Here is a 16,797-nt window from a genome sequence, read left to right on the forward strand (position 1 = left end):
AAGAGCTTTACCTTGAATAAGTCAGAACCAGAGAACTAATTCTCAGTGATGACTAGCACAAACTTATCTCTCTTACATATTTTGATGGACTGTGTCAGAATCTGAGAAATTTGCTTCTCTGTATTACCAGGTGAGGTAAAACCAACAATTCCTGCTTGCTTGGCATGGTGAATAATCACTAGAAATAATGACGAAGAAAATGGAAGCCTGAAACTCCCATTTGTTTCCACAGATTTTTCCCTCTTCAAGAGCACTGGTTTTGGCAAGAAACTTTGTCAACAAGAGGTATTCTCTGTGGATCTCAATGCACAGTGCTTGTGCATCTTCTAAGCACAGACAACCGAGGGGCCAGCTAATCCTTCCAACCCAGCCAAAAAGAATAAGAGAATTGGTGAGGAAGAGGTATAGGAGATGGTGAGGAGCTCTCTTGCTCCTCGAGATGCTCTTGACAGGAGGAAATAGCACAAGCCAGCATGTATTCGTGGATAAATGAACTTCTTCCTGCTTCAGTTTCTTGTCTGTCATTGACCTTCTTGCTCTAGCCAAAAGCTGTGCTATTGACACAACACATTGTTCGTTCCATCCTCCCGTGCTTAAGAGCAACCACCCCTATATTTAGCACTCACCATTTTGCATTGTGCTGCAACAAGCACACGTTCTGCCAGGCACACCATGGGTGCTCCAAGGCGGGGCTCTGATTTTGGGTGGACATTCCCTATTTTTAGCTATCAGATGGCGTGTGGATGTGTTGGTTCATCATAATTTTTTCCGTGTGACAGATCTGGATGTAGTTTATAGCTCTCTATGATGCAAAGCCCCATGAATTTTCCCCCCAGGCATCAGGTGGATGGAGGAGGGGAAAAGGGCTGACAGCTGTGTTCTGCATGAAAGCTGGGTAAAGGAAGAGACAAGATGAATCTCCCAGGAGGTGTTGTTTTGGAGAGAGTTTAGGGGAATATCTCAATGCTTGAGTCTTGTGCTAGAGCATTCATCTTCTTATGGGATCATTTGGATTACTAGGAAGTATCTTGTGGGATGGTTGTTTCATGGCTAATAAGAAGATATAAGTTGATCATCAAGAGTGAAGCCATCTTGTCACTATGGTCTTTCTGGTCTCTTTTACTGGGATCTACTAAAAAAAAAAAAAAAAAAAAGAGATGGCAAGTGGGTCAGATCCAATCTGATTGGACTGACCCAGCTCCAGAGAAGATTATCCCACCATGATTATTCATTAACTGCCATGGATTAATCAGAAGTCCAAAGCTAGGGAACAAAGAACAGGAATGGATGGCTGATTTTCCCAGTAGGGATGTGATGTGTTAGGTTCCAGCCTCTTTTGGGCTTGTTCAGATCAATCTTTTCTGGCAACAGGGTGAATAATGATGCCAGTAGTAATTTATGCAGCTCAGCATGAAGAACTGCAGAAGGATGTTCTAGTTTGGAGCAAGTAACTGGGAAATCGGGCAGTTCACATTTGATATTGGAAAGTTTAAATGTAACTGCACATGGCAAAAAGCAGCTTGGAAATATGTGGGTCCCAATTAGCCATTAGACACCTTTGTATCAGTGGAAAAAGCAGAGTGAAATGTCATCACTGCACTCAACCGGAGTCAAAGAAAATAAATATAAGTTTAGAGGTTTGGGGTTTCTAAAAAAAAGCCTAACAACCTTGGCACTGAGTAAGTCTCTGGGGTGTTGACCTCTTGCATGATGTACACAATGCTGATCCCCTCACCTCGACTGGATACAATGGGACTGGAAAAGGTAAAAGCACCAGGAACAATCATAGGCCCCCAAACAACCTCTGTAAGCACTGCCTAGGGAATAGACTGGGACTCCATTGTCTGCAAAAGAGAAAGCAGAGCAGGAGAACAGTCTCTGGGCCACAACACCCGTAGCGATAGGGGTGGGAGGAGGCAGGAGCGTTTGCTCCTTCCCGTAATCTGGGAACTGGGCGGCATCTCTCACCGAACAAAAGCCGGGCAGAGTGCAGGTGTTGCTCTCACTGCCTCAGGATGCTTTGGAAACCAAAAGAGTGAATAAGTAATATTAATTTTAAAGAGGATTTTTAGAAAAATTAGAAAAACATGGTGCTCTAGATAGCACCCTTGTGCTGGAGTTCCTGCGGTGTTTGTTTATCATTGCAATTCTCATGGTCTTCCCTAGGAATATTCCTGTCTGCCTACTCTCCCTCTTTAGCCACCTCTCATTAATTGTAGGGCACAACAGTGATCTAGACCAAGCTTTGCTTTTTGCTCATAGAATGATAGTATCATTTGAGTTGGAAGGGACCCTTAAATGTCATCTAGTCCAACTCCCCTGCATTCAACAGGGACACTTACAGCTCCATCAGATGCTTCGAACGCCATCCAGCCTGACCTTGGATGTCTCCAGGGATGGGACATCCATTTCCTCTCTGGGTAACCTGTTCCAGTGCCTCACAACTCTTACTATAAGAAAAAAAAATCTTCCTCATATCCATTCTAAACCTTCCCTCTTTTAGTTTGAAACCATTTCCCCTTCTCCTATAACAACAGACTCTGCTAAAGAGTCTATCCCCTTCTTTCTTATAGCCCTCCTTTAGATACTGAATGCTGCTATGCCTTGGGGAACGTGACAGTAGCTGGGATCTGACATTGAAATGAAGCAGTGTAGCATCATCTCCAGGAAAGGAGACAGGGGAGCCCTGACAGATAGTTATTTTGAAGTGAAGCCAGACAAAAACCTGAAGATATTATGTCCCCAGGGTTGTAGGGAGAAGATCTGGACAGGCTTTTCCCATTGGGGATCAAAAGAAGTTTGTGTTATCAAGGAAGATGGCAGGCAGACCTCAGAGTCTGGGGAAAAAAAAAAAAAAACTAACAAAAACAACCACCACACAGCAAAGTGTAGAGATTTGGGGTTTTGTTTAGAAAGCGACTAGCAAAGAGAGGCTTTCAGTTCTCCTAGCACGATCCCTTCCCTGCTGGGGGGGGTGCAGGAGTCTTTCTGCCCTTGCCCTCCCTGGCAGTTCTGCATCGCTCCCTTTCAGCTCAGCCCCCAGACACAAAGGCAGAAAAATGCCAGGAATTTCCCAGCACCCTCCCCAAAGCCACTTCCATCTCACTTTCTTCCCTTCACCACCTCCTCCGGCTGGGAAAGAGGAATACTAATAAGAAAGCAGGGATCTTCAATAGGCCCCTTGCCTGGTCACTTGGAGGGTGAAAGCTGAAAGGGCTGAACGTGACTAACCATAAGCAATGAGGCTTCTTCACATCCTTGCATGTCTTGTTGTTGCTGCTTTGTTGTGTTTTTCCTCCCCCAATTTCTCCCCCGTGCTGCTTAGCACTGAAAAATTCCTCTCGGCCCCTCGCTCTGTTTCTTAGAGTCAGGCTGCAGCTCTAACCGCTGCTGGGTGATTAGCATGTGAAGGGAGAGGGGAAAACAAAATCTGTATTGGTTACTGGTGGAGCAGGAGCAGCTGTCTGGATGGATACCGGCTTGTGCGTTATCCTCAACGCCGTTGATCTCTTCCATTGTGAATGTTTTCCTCTGAGAATAAGCCAAATGCTAAGAAAAGTCAGAAAGCAAAGTGGGAATGAAAGTCGGAGCAGGTGGACTGTTCTTCATGGGGGAATAAAAAACTGATCCTTATAATGTTTTATTATTTTTTTTGGGGGGGGGGGTAGAGCTTGGAGTGGGTGGAGGGGAGGACAGGGACTTCTGTGCTGTGTTGAGGGTGGACAGCAGGAATAAAAGGATAATTTGTAGAGCTGACCTCAGTGGGAGCAAGAGGCACAACACAGAGCCCTTTGATGCGACGAGACTGGGGGTGAAGGAGGTGGTTTGAGCTGAGAGGGGAGAATCATAGAATCATTTATGTTGGAATAGGCGACTAGGATCATCTAGTCCAACCATCAGAAGATGCAGCTGCTGTTGCTTGGGTTATGTCCAAACTTTGTGCCCCGAATAGAGGGACTGCAGGGATAGTGGGGTAGGGAACCATCCTTTGAACTGTCCCCTGGGAGAGAAATCCAGTGGAAGATGCCAGCCTGGAAGGGGGACTGTGTCTATTTTACTCAGCCTTTCCGAGTCCCATTTTAAGAAATGGCTTTGCTCAGCCCAGTGTGATGAGCAGCAGAAGGATGCCTGGCGCTGGTGGACAGGCAGACTCTCACTGCAGTAAATACAGCCTGAGGCTGGACACTGATTCCAAAGGGATGTGCCACTGGAATGGAAAACAGAATCTGTTTGTTATTTGTTATGAGGCTGTGATGGGAACGCCAGTGCCTCTGGGGTGGGTATTCCCTGCAAGCACCAGAGCTCAGCCCCTCCTCCCCTCGCTCCAGGTGTTTCCTTTTCTGAACTTGATAATGAAATCTATGAGCGTGAGCCAGTTTATATTTAGTTTCCATCCCTGGCAGGGGTCTGCTGGTGCCTAACAGACAGCAGCAAAACAGTAGTAGTGAGTGTTCACATCCTAAGGTTTAGGTGCTGCTTCCTATGTGGTGAGAAGAGGTGGGGTGTGCAGAATAGGACAAGGAAGGACAAAGACAAACCTCTCATCGTGCCATTAACCTCTCATTTGAATCAACCCCCTCATGAGATCCAGACTCATGTTTTAGGACTTGTCTCTGGCTATGCAGACTAATCCCATATAATGTCTGGTATTTGTGACCTGTCTCTGCTCCCTTTGTGAAGAAGTTCTTAGCCGGTGCAGGTAATCCTCCACTTTCCACTCCTCTTGGTCACAAGCTGATCACTGCTTTGGACTACACCTCCAGCCACCCACAGTAGGTACGATTCAGGTACCCAATCATGTATTTGTTGGACCATCTGGGTTGTCTCAGTGAGGTATCTGATATCTGTAAGCTATCTATATTCCAATTATCTTAGAACTCAGATGGTACTACAGCTCCACGTTTGCGTAATTGAGTTGAGCCCTAGATCTCTGTTAACAATCACAGAAGCTCACAAGAAACCACACAAATGCAGGTGTCTTCATTTTGTTATGAAAGGTGCCCGTGGCCAAGAGATCCACCTTGTGATGTGCATCACTTACACAGCTGATCCTATACAACAGGACTCAAAGAATCGTGCCCTATTTTGGACAGGGTAAGAAAGACCATCTGCAATACACAAAATGACACTAAGTATTTCCTTTGTGACATCTGGAATTTTCCCCCAAATTCTACTTTAGTGCATAATCCTGCTTATTTTTGCTACTTTACAAAAGGCAATACTTTTGTGCCACAATAACCTGTTTTGGATAAGGTCAGAATATAACCTAGGCAGGCCAGTAGCATACTCTATACCAACCACTGAAGATGATGGCCTTGTTCCTGATGGTATTGCCTGCACATTCCCAGAGGTAATGTGGGAAGAGGATGATGCACGCCCTTTAGATTCTGGTAACTTATTCTCTCTTACAGTCTGCTTATTCTGGGAAGATGAGTAGGGTTGAAAATCACTGACTTAGAGAATACATAGCAAGAATTTTTTCTTCTGCATCACTGGGTAGCATGAATCTGCACTGAGCACCATTTGAAATCAAATCTTACAAAATCCCAATTCTTGCCTGTGGAGCAGTTCTTGCCTGCTCCACAAGCAAGTTTGAGAAACTGAATTCCCAACACATGTAAAAACTCCGAACCTACTGTTTTCCCAAGACTTGGGCCCCAATGGCACTGAACTGTTTTTGGAAAACTGTTTCTAGGACATGCCGTGTTTCCAACTTCAGCCTATCAGCATCTTGTAGGATATTTTGAGCCCCAAAGCCAAGCAGGACAGAGAGTGAAAGCAACTTCTAAGAAGTGGATCCTTGCTCTTAGATAACTCTCTATCTTTTAGGACTCTCTCTATAGGTTGAATTAGAAACATCATTGAAATTAATGGATGTCAGACAAGAGGCTTTTGGTATTTCTAGAATACTTGTGACACTGAAAGTCATCTTGAGTGACGAAGATGAATTTACTGGAAAGAGGGCTATGTTTCAAACCCTTCTAGAGGCAAGCTAATTCCTCACAGTTACAGTGACTTCTGTCATAGTGGATCTTAAAATAAAAGACTGATGGCTCAGGAAGTTTGACACTACTGGCTAGGTCAGAATGAAATGTACTTCAAAAGTTATTCAGCACGTGTTTGGTGCAATGGTAACGTGATGCCTCTGTGCCTCTTCATTTGCCAAAAGAAGTACTATATGTTGCCATATTGATCTGTGTACTTGTATATCTGCAATAAGCTCATTTTAAAGGTTATGGTACTCCACTTAAATAATTAAATGGTACCACGTGGTTTTCACAGCCAAACAAAACTGTTGTAAGATCAAATTTGAATACTGATGTGTTTTCAAGCAAAACAACTATCTATAAACTCCAGAAGGCTCATCTGACAGCACTGGGAGTGTAATCAACTGAGGAGTTTGAGCAGCAAATCTCCTATCTCTGCCTGGAATTAGCTGTCCAACTTCGAGCTGATGCTTCACTAGTTGCACAGTGGAACTCCTAACATCATCTGACCCTCTGGAGATATCTTACAGATAGTTTCTCCTTCAGAAGTCTTGCTGTGTGCATGGAAATCCACTGACAGTATACTACAGCAGGCAACCTCGTGAGCCTGAAATGGTATACTCATACATAATATACATAACTGCAGTAAAGCACTGGAACTGAGATATTTAATTTTATAGTAAGCTTAATGTATCCTTTATTGTTGTGAGTTCTCAGGGCCTTTGATTTTCCCCTTTATTCACAGCTAACAGCTCCTGTGTTACCATCTGTCCCGCAGCCCGCGAGCTGCATTGTTTGTCTGTGGGCTTGAGGGCAATGTATAATGCCAGCTGAGATGTATTTTTGGCAAGGGCAGTGACGTTTAAAGGAACATCGTTCTTTATAATTTCTATAGATACTTCCATTAAAAATAAACTTTTGTTTAACCAAGGCATTCACTATACTTTCACATCCTCTTGAGAGCTGTAAAACATAATGAAATGCTTTGTTAAATGAGGCCTTTGTTTTAGTGGATATTAGTGGATACAAGCTGCTTGAAAGAAACTTCAAACTGAAATGTAATCTCTGGAGTTTTCTTCTGGGATAAATTGAAAAGATGTTCTTTCTAATGTATGAGTACATTAAAATAAAAGAAACACTGAAATATCTACACTTTCACAAATTTTTATTAATGAAATCAAATAAAAATGTATGAGGAGAAAAATAATTTATATCCATTTATACGTCCCATGTTTGAAAGGACAATCTCTCGACAAACTCAGGCAGAGGCAGAAAGTAAGAATGAGTTTTAGATAGCCAATATGGCTGAAGAGTGAACTGAGGAGAGAGGTTTGGGGAAGGTTGCTGAAATAACTACAACAGCGTGGCAAATGGAGGCAAATAAGTTCAAAGTTCAGAGGAATCAAGACATAACCTTTTTCAGACTCCTGTAACATCCTCATGATTTGACACCCTGCCTTGAGGAAAACTTTAAGAGGGAAACACGGAGACATCTTCCTGCTGCCAAAGAGGTGAGTGAGATGAGGTCTTCCTGTATGGGTTCTCTTTTCTTGTTTTGGACACACAAAGAATGAGGGCCACAAAAAGGTGATGGGTGAAGGTAGGCTGCTATGATTCTATGGGATGAAGCATGTAAACTGATGGATTAACAGCACATAAATCTCTTGGGAGTTAAAAATAATGTGGTCAAGCTGTGCCGAAAACATGGACATGTATTTGGAATATCTAACAGTGGAGTCTTGCAAGGAAAAATTGTAGTTTGCCATGGAGACAAGCTAAATAAGCAGAGCTTTCCTTCTGGGTTTGTTATGTGTTGTGCAATCCAGGTGAAACACGTGCCATCTTGGCCTTCTCTTGCTTGTAAATTGAGAACAGTGATGTTCAGTCTTGTGGTGAGTAGTTTGCTATCCCAGCTGCTGCTCTGGAGTTACAGAAGCACAAAGTGGGCAAATCTTTGAAATTGCCCTTCTAACAGACATAGGAACTGACAGACACCATGAGATCTGTCAGATGGAGAGGTTCTGGGGAAAGGGGTAAAACCTGGGTTCCATGGGATGGAAAACTTAAGAAGAAGGGGACAAAACTTGGTTAAAGGAAGAGTGAGGCAGTAGCCAATAGAGTGGACATTGGTCACCAAACTCAACCAATCTAAACATCTCTCATGCCTCCTCCCATGAGGATGGAAGAACAACACATCCATACTGGGGCAAAAAGTAAATCCTGCTGCTGCTTCACACCAAAGGTCCTTTGCAGGAGTGGGTGAAATAGATTTGGGAAGAAATATTTAAGCCTGGCTCCAGGAGCTGCTGTGCTGCCCTGATACAAGGGAGCTAGCTTTGTGCCAGTGGATGCAGGAAACTAAGAGGGTGTAATTCAGTATTGTGTTGTTCTTCCAAGCATTGTCACCAAGTGCTGCATTGACCTGCTCCTTTGCTGGAACAGGCTGTGAGCCACGAGATGAGGAAAGCTGAACCCAAGGGTCTTGGTATTTCATTGTGATTACTCATACAGCAATGATTACTCATTATCTCCTTACTAATGCATGAGGCAGGGATTGGATCTCCAGTGAGTGCAAAGGTGGATATTAAAAGTAACCAGAAGTCAGGTTCATAGCAAGCATCTTCACTTCATTTGCACAAAGGTAAAGCAAACAGGCACTGATGTTATACTTCTGGCAAATAGCACACTGCCTCTGTGTTTCTTCCTGAGAGCCCTATATCAGTCTAGGTAGTGGGGGAAAGTGCTTAAAGACTTTTATTTTTCCTAAATGGTTGACCATATCTGGTGCTGAAGACTCAACTTTTCCTTCACAAAGCATTCATATTTTAAAATTGCTCAGATACTATGTATGAATTCAGACTATTCTGCCTTCAAAAGATACTGAAGAAAACTTGACATGGGATCTGGAGGAGCAGGATATCTGTGATCAGTTTGGTCTCCCAGGATCTTCCAGCATTCAGATAAACGTACAATAAGCCTGCATTTTTGTCCCTTGTCTTTGTAAAAGCTGACTTAGGCAAGTGGCAAAAGGGAACCTGTGGGTATTCAAAACCCTGACTGCTGGAGTCATGCCAATGAGCTGCCATTACCGTTTCAAGAAAGAAAGAAGATAAAGACACTGTTTTAGATGTTGTGGTAGCAGACTGAAAATGGATAAGGCTGTAGTTGTTACAGATTCCAACACTTCTGGGTGAAATCCTGAGGATTCTCTTGTGAAATCAAAAGAAAATAAAAAATAAAAATTAGCCCACCTTATGTTCCTTTGGAGTGAGGAGTCCAGATGAGTAATGATGACCTTATAGTCGGTACAACAGCAAAGAGAGATGGGGAGATGAAGAGTTGGCTTCATGAAGCCAAACAGTTCTGCTGTAAGGTAGAAACAAACCTGTGATGGAGGTCATGCCTCAGAGGTATGATCTGGCTCAGAGAAGTTCTCAAGGAGGTATGAAGGCCCTGTTCAGTTGATAAGCCTCAGACGTGCTTTGATGAGCAGATAACTCAATGTACATATCTGAACAGAGAACTAACTGTACTTATTTCCTTCCATGCTACCAACCTACCTAGCTGCGAGGAATGCAATCCTCCTCCTCTTTTTTTTTTTTAACAGCATGCTATTTCTTCACAGATTTATAACTGTCTTGGATTTGCCTTCATAATCCTGACGCAAAGCCATCAGACCTGTGGAGTGAATTATTATCTTAATTGGGACACTCTGCTTGGCTCTGCTTCCACAAGCTGATTCCAGCTATGGCAAAAAGAGGAACACATGTTTTGGGAAAAAAATAAAAGCTGAAACAAATGGATTTGAAAGCCAGGCTGGTTCTCTCTATAGGGATGTCAATCTCCTTTTGGCACTGTCCTCTGTGGTGTTTTTCCAATCCACTTCAACTCTCTAATTGAAGGCTGAGACAACTCAAAGAACAGTCACAGAGAAAATTTCATAATCCATCATCAGAGCACTGAGCTTCTTTCAGGGATGAGAGGCCTGCTTTGACTTCTGTCTTTCTCTGGGTTGTATGGGACACCAAGCAGATATCATCAGAGATAAGTGTGCTTATTTTAAATAGCATCAATGCAGAACAGAAGAAGAGGGTTGTGGCTTTGGTACATGTGTACATCACTTATCCGAGTCAACCTCTAATGAGTCTCTGAGGTTCTTGAATTCTCCTTCCAGTTGCTGAGTTTCAGTGGAAACTTCTTGGTTTCTTTGAGTTCTCTAGCTTTTGACTATAACTGTCTGTGACTATTGGACCTACAACATTTGTACATGGGGTTTGTAGAGCTCCTGTCAATGTTTTGTTACTAAAACACAACAACTTGTTCATTCTTACCTTTTAATCAATTAATAGTCCACAACAATATTATTCTTCGAATCCTTTCTGAAAGACTACTCAGAACTCTCCCATTTCTGTGACATCGTCTGGATTCAAATACAAGACACAACTGTCACCACTAAGTGGGTTTAATTCTGGATTGTTCCCACCTCCCAGGTTGTATTTGAATATAAGTGAAAAATAAATTAGGTGTTTGGCCTGTAACATTTAAAAAAAGGCAATCCAAGATTTTCAAGACATACCTGCCACGAGACTTTTATTAAATCTAGACATTGTGTCTTTGTAGGTTAAGTGCAATGAAAAGAAAAGCTATCCAGCTATCTAGGACATGTGTGGACACCTAATTGCTCCAGTGGGAATCCTTCAGATGCAGGCACTGCAGAGGAATGCCATGGGAGGGAGCTGGAGAAATTACCTTCATGCCAAGGAGCTGAGTCAGTGTGGAGCTGAGATTCACTTACAGGAGGAACTGGTACATGGTGGAACTGTTTAAATATAAAATCCCATCCGTGTCAATGAAGTAGGAGAACATAAATTACGGGGAGTATAAGGAGGGGAGGGAAACTGGCACATGGCATGGCAGAGCACTGAAAGGCAGATTCCAATCTGAATGCAGACCAGCTTTCGGGTGCTGTAATAGGCAGCAGCATCAGGGCTAGGGGAAAGGAAGGAACTCAGCAGTGTGGAAAGAGAACAGATCAAAAATCTATCCTTGTTCTTGTTCAAATTGATCCATATTAGTGGCAGTAAACAGGAGCTCCAGATATGCTTCTCTGAGAGAGCATGAGATAGTCCTACCCTTCCTTCCACCCCAACCCTGTGTAGATGCAGAGCCAGATTCTGCATTTGGCTACATGACAAATCAGGAGCGAAGGCTGAGTTACACCAAAATCAGAATCTGGTCCTAAGCAAATGTCGAGCAGCATGGACAGCAGCATCATTCCTTCCAACATCCTTTCAGCTCAGTTTTCCAGCCAGTGTATGTTTGTTACGTGTTAGGTTTTGGGCCTGAATCATGGGCCAGATGGCAACCTGTGGATGAGATGGTTGTACTAGATGATCTTAGAAGTCTTTTCCAACCTTAATGATTCCATGATTCTATGAGAAGTCTTGCCTGCCATGGTGAGGAAAAGATTGCTGACCTCCACTCAGTAATATCAGTGCTGGATGGGTGGTTGGTAAAGCTGTCATAAAGGCAGCTCGGCTAACAACTTGCTGTCTGGGAAAAAGTTAATATTAACCAAGCATGGAGCCCTGCAAAACACTGAGAAAAACAGCTTTAACTCCAAAGCAAGTGGCTGATACTGTCATTAGGTATTCCTTATCTGTGTTCTATAGTATTGAGCAGAAAAGCTACCCTTAAAAGTGAGTGTGCCTGATTGAAAGCACTGCAATAAAAGGTTATAGATGCAGCCTCTTTTTACACCGCCACAAAACTGTGTAGTTCTATTTATATGGAAATCAGTACCCTGTGCTTTCTTTGCCTCAATATTTACTTGTAAGTTCTTTTCTTAAACCTCCTGCAGTTACCTGCCTTGTAGCAAGGATAAAGAGTTACTACCAAGAGCAGGAGAGAATCAAGTCAGGGAGCATGAAGGTAAGCTAATGTAAAAGTCCTTGAAACCAGAGGGAATCCATGGGAATGAGAGATGGCCAATGTCATTGCGAAGTTTATGAATAACCCTGGCAATGCCAGAAGTTTCATGACGGAAAAAGGCACCTCTTAGAATGTCCCAAATTGGAAGGGGCCCATAAGGATCATCCAGTCCAACTCCTGGTCCCTTGCAATTGGTTTCTGAATAAATCTCCATAAATTTTATTATGGAAATGAAATGTTCCAGGGAACTTTGTGAACATGTGGTTTAGGATGATGCGGTTGATGTAGGGGAAATGGGAGAGTTCTTGGTAAAATCTTTCAACAAAGGATACAGAGAATGAAATTCTTGTGGGATGGATTACTAATCGATTAAGAGGTAAGGAACAACAAATTGCTGTTTTGATAGTGAAAAAAATTGACAGGTGAGACCTGCAGCAGTTTCCAGTGAGGGCTGTGTTCTTCAGTACACTCATAAATCCTTTGGAAAAGATTGACAATAAAGAAGCAATAAAGCTCACTGACGATGCAGAATTATTAATGATAATTGTGACTAATATTCCATCAGAAACTGCAGGAGCATCTCGAGCTCTTGAGACAACACCCAACAAAGAGACAGGTGAAAATGTGTGCTAGTAAATGCAAAGTAAGGCAGCCCTAAAGGTTTATATACAGACATAGTCTCTGGGGTAGCTATTTCTTCTCAGAAAAGGGATCTTAGCATCAGAGTGGATAATGTCAGCTGAAAGCTCAAGAGAATTGAATATTAGGAATTACTGGAAGGGAACAGTGAGCAGAATAGAAAGCAACATCATGGAGCTACTTATATCTGCGGTGTATCCATACCTTTTGTATGTCATTGTTATAGTTTCTGTTCTAGAACCACATTAGGACTTACAATAGAGGAGGAATGGAGAAGGTGTACTCACTATTATTCATAACACAGGAACTAGGAAGCACTGAGAAAAAATGACTACTGAGTCAGATGAGAAAACAAGAGAAAGGAAATATTTCATCACACATGCACGTATTAATGCAATTCCTTATCTCTGAGTCACCAGGGTGGGATTCATCTGACTGAGCTGTAAGAGTGGATTCATACACTTGAACTGTGCACCTTTCATGCTGGGGGCCATTTCGCAGCTGGAGACCAAGGCTCCAATTATGGTCAGTAGGACTATAGTGAGGGGTGGCAGGCATATGATTCATCTCATCCACGGTAGACATTTCTGTTAGCAGAGGATGCATCATGCCTTTTCATCCACTGACTATATCGGTCAGCTCTTTAGTTTGTGCAAAAGGGGTCTAGCATTGCTAATTGTAGATTTGTGGATGTCAACCTTAAGATAGCTAAACCCCTCCAAATGCTGTACTGGTTTGGCAGCAGAATGGATTTGCCTGCAAACAGTGCCCTCATTGTGGCTTGGGATTGTCACTCTGTGAGGAGGATGAAAGGCAGGCTGAGTTCTCATTCCCCTGTGATTGCCATGATGACAGATTGTCCAACACCTCAGGCTGCTAGGAAAAAAATTCAACTTAAAACCATTTCTCTTTCTCCTTCCTTTCCTCAACTTCTTTATTCTTTCCCTTCCCTTCCCTTCCCTTCCCTTCCCTTCCCTTCCCTTCCCTTCCCTTCCCTTCCCTTCCCTTCCCTTCCCTTCCCTTCCCTTCCCTTCCCTTCCCTTCCCTTCCCTTCCCTTCCCTTCCCTTCCCTTCCCTTCCCTTCCCTTCCCTTCCCTTCCCTTCCCTTCCCTTCCCTTCCCTTCCCTTCCCTTCCCTTCCCTTCCTTTTTCCAGTGGGGTGAAGTTAAAGCACAACACACTCCATTCTGTCTGGTTTATAGTCAGATAAGAGCCACATTCTGACTCTGGCCGGTTAAAGGGGAAGATAACTTGCTTCCATGGATGTGTCTAAGAAAAGGATAAATTATCTCCTTTGTGGGCTCTTTGTTGCTCATAGTCCAATTCAGAGCTGTATCTTTGGCACAGCATACACATACACAGAATGAAATGCTGTTCATCACAACAGGACACTGCCTTTCTGACTGGAAGGTACTCACAGCAAATGTCAAGAGAAAATGGATGGAGATATGAAGTGCAGAAAAAGAGGGCCAGTGTTCTTCTACTGCTTTTGATATTGTTCATAGAAGGGGAGGTGAAAAATTATGCTAAAAGAACAGAAGTGTTAACGAGATAAGGAAATCTAGCAATTGGTAGCAATGCAACCCATCATATGACCCCAAGTATGTGCCTATGTGAATGCCCTGTGCCAGCCCTGCCAAATTCAGGAAAGACTCAGTAAGACTACACATTCAATTTGTTAATTACTACAGATCGAATGATGGGTTGATGAGAGAAGTTTTACCCACTTATAATGTCATAGCTTGCTATAGTTACCACTAGTTACCCTTCCTTGTTTTCCTTGTTTTTTGTTTGTTTGTTTGTTTGTTTTTAAAAACTTCCTCAAAAAATAAAACATTTCTGAACACAGGTCCTTCCCAGGGCTACTGGGAAGGATATGTCCCTATTAAAGCAGATGATTCACCCTAGTGAAAGATCTTTGTCATCTAACTATGTCTTTGTTAGCCTCCAGTGTTCTTTTAACCAGTTCCTGACAAGAAGGTAGATAAGCATGAGGGTCAGTTTATGATAAGGACTTGAGACTTTGCTTCCCCATCATCTTTACCAAACAAATGGATTTGCTCTTACAAGAGCAGTTAAGACAGACATTTCTTTTTAAATGGAAATTATTTCAAACTGAAAAAATATTCTGTCTTGTTCTGCCTAGTGAATGTTTCCAACAGTTGCATTGCAAGTGACTTGCAAGTTCTCCTATAGTCTTGGTATGTCAATCAGAAGTGGACCTTGTGGAGTTTCTCAACCTTTTCCTTGTGGCATGATTAATTCTACAGGCCCCTTAGAGAACAGAACTTCTGTCAATGAGCTCAAAGCACGGATAAATTGAACTAGTGTATTAAATACAAATACAGCAAAAGCTGGAATGAAAAGTCACCACTTCTTCAGAAGATTATCTTAATTGCTCAGTGGCCAGCAGGAGCAACATTCACACCATCAGAAGCAAATAATTTTAGAAGAAAAATCAACACAGTGTGTTTAGAAGAAAAATCAACACATACTAACAATACAAAGTGGAGGTCCTCTGGGATGTTTTATTCATCATCTTACTCGAGCCACTGGGAACTAAGAGGCCCATGCTGTCCCTAGGAAGAATCTGGGCAATTTCTAAGAGCTTTCTCTATGGAGTTCCCCAGGAACCATGTGCTAGCTAGCCTGGCACAGATGCTTTTCAAGAATAGTCACTGAAAGCTTTGCCTACAATGGGAAGAACAGACTTTGTCTACACAGACAGAAATAAACTTTAACTTCTGGACACCTATATTCTCTCCATCAGCAACGCCTACTGTTGTCCTCATGGCAGTTCAAATGTTCTCTTAAGAACAGAGTGGAGGAGTAGAGGTCACTCAGCTCTGGCCAGGTATGGTCTACTAAGAGTGCACACACCTTGGGTAAAAAGTTTTTATAGCTAGTAATAATTTCCCTGCTGAGCTCTTCTATATTGCTATGAGCCACAAGGAGATATTTCATAGGGTAAATTCCAACCCTGAACTCACTTTCTCTGCTAGCTAAGCTGTTCAGCAGGGTACCATCCTCCATAAAGGCAAAGATATGGCATCTTGACAGATCATCTGGGTCAGCATTATGTTGTGAGTGAGGATGGAAGAAGCTGAGACATCCAGGTTCTGTCTGAGCTGTCTGTGACCAGACAGCTGCCTGCTTGCTTCAGGAAAAGATGCCAAGACAGGTTTAAATATCTTTGCATTTGCATGCATGGCTTCAGACTGCATGGGTATGACCTTAAGGTTTTTTACATCTTGGGAACTGCTGAGCTAAGCCCTTTCAGTGGCCCCAGTCCCTGGAATATCTATGTAACTGCCAAGGGAAATCAATAGAAATAGCCAAGTTGTGGAGCCAGACTTCTGTTCAAAATGTTTTTTGCCAATGGGACTTGAGGATGAAAGAGGCTCTAAGTATTGAATACGTCATGCCCATGATGAAAGAGCTGTCTTCAGAAGAGGCCACTTTATCAGTGCACAACTCCATTTCCTCTGGGCATACGTTCTTTTACCAGTCCCTTTGATCAGAAAAGCCCTGCCTGTGGACTCAGATATCTTCTGATCTGCATCGTCCCACCGGAAGAGGAGTTGTGATCCATAAGATGGAATTTGGTCTTTATGTATCAGGGATGGAAACCATTATTTCCTTGGAAAATGACAACTCTGCCTTCCAATTGGAAATGGACTGTCCCTGACTTAAAAAGACTTAGAGGATCTCTTATCAAATATCTTCAAAAGCTGTGAAAGGAAGACTGGGAAAAGCCAGCCAATTTCCTCTGTTTTTATATTAACTTTTTTGTATTTTTCAAGTTCTACTCTACAGTTGGCTTGAATTAATATGCAGCAAGGCTGGTTTTTGCTGTTTTAGTGCATGTGTACTTTATTTGATTCCCGGAGGTTGCCTCAGACTTGTTTTCTCAGAAAGGATTGAATTGTTTATTGATCTTTGCTATTGTTCAGCATTAGTGTGCTTGTCTGATGCAAGTTCTCATTTCTCGCTTTGCTGCTACTGAGGATTCAATTAAAAAAGAAAAAAAAAAGGCAAACCATTTATATTTCCTATATTGAAGCAAAACAACAGCACTGACTCAGAGTTGAACAAAAAATGAAAATGGTTCGGATATTACAGATTAAGGCTGGTGATGAAAGACAGAAGATACATAACTGTACTCATCCCTACACTGCATTGCAAAGAGGTTGCAGGATTATTGCCTCTTCATTGCACTACAGCAGTCTTCAGCTCAGACT

Source organism: Tetrao urogallus (genome assembly GCF_951394365.1).
Source record: "Tetrao urogallus genome assembly, chromosome: 1".
NCBI classification, from domain to species: domain Eukaryota; kingdom Metazoa; phylum Chordata; class Aves; order Galliformes; family Phasianidae; genus Tetrao; species Tetrao urogallus.